The sequence below is a fragment of the Gavialis gangeticus genome, unplaced genomic scaffold (genome assembly GCF_001723915.1).
Source record: "Gavialis gangeticus isolate Ggan-Ray unplaced genomic scaffold, GavGan_comp1, whole genome shotgun sequence".
Classification (NCBI taxonomy): Eukaryota; Metazoa; Chordata; order Crocodylia; family Gavialidae; genus Gavialis; species Gavialis gangeticus.
Window position 1 is genome coordinate 22,675,630 of NW_017729008.1, and position 1,049 is coordinate 22,676,678.

Here is a 1,049-nt window from a genome sequence, read left to right on the forward strand (position 1 = left end):
GGTATTGACAACTGTTTGTTGTCTAATTGTCAGCATGTATTAGCTTGAATTGGTAATATGTGCCTAGGCTGGTAATTTTGGATGTGTGTGTGTGCCTGAGTTGGTAGTGGGGGTGTGCATGCCTAGTGCATGAGTGCATGCACCTAGTGTGTGTGTATGCACCCAATTGCTTTTTTGAGTGTGTGCATGTGCAATTGTACACCATACCCTCCTGTCTAACAAGTGATATTGAGATCCTGAGCATTGGTCTGACCCCACAGGGCAACAATACATACATAATGACTGTTTGAGAATCATGTACCCTGAGACCTCTCTCCTCCAGTTGCAGGCCAAGTATCACCAGCTAGAATCCCCATTGGCTTTAGAACCTGTGAAAGTGTTCAACTAAGGAACAACTGGCATGGTAAATACACAGCTAAATACATATCAGGAAAAGGAGGTCAAAGGACCAGTCCCAGACATTTTCACAAATCTAGGAAAAAATCCTCTTTAAATGGCAAATTGCATGAGGTTTAGTTCCTAGTATGCAAAGATAAGGTTGTGTTCAGATGGGTTCCCATCTTATGTATAGTGAAATTTTGAAAACATTAAGTGTTAGGTAAGTGCCTACATAGTTTGGATCTTGTTCTCAGTGAAACATACATTTCTGGGCTTTGGGGTTTTGTTTTTCCTCTACAGTAGGAGTTCAACAGGTTTGACACTTCACATTGAGTTCCCTTCACCCTTGAATTTTCTGTGCTGTTTCTGTGAAGACCTTGTACTGCAACTTCAACTCCAGACAAATAATCCAGAGATACCAGTTTCATAGTTTCATAGTTTCTAGGGTCGGAAGGGACCTGAGCAGATCATCTAGTCCGACCCCCTGCCATGGCAGGAAGAGCACTGAGGTCAAACGACCCCAGTAAGGTAGTCATCCAACCTCCTCTTAAAAACCCCCAGGGTGGGAGCCTGCACCACCTCACTTGGAAGCTGGTTCCAGACCCTAGCTGCCCTGACAGTGAAGTAGCGCCTCCTGATGTCCAACTTAAACCTTCCCTCCGCCAGCTTGT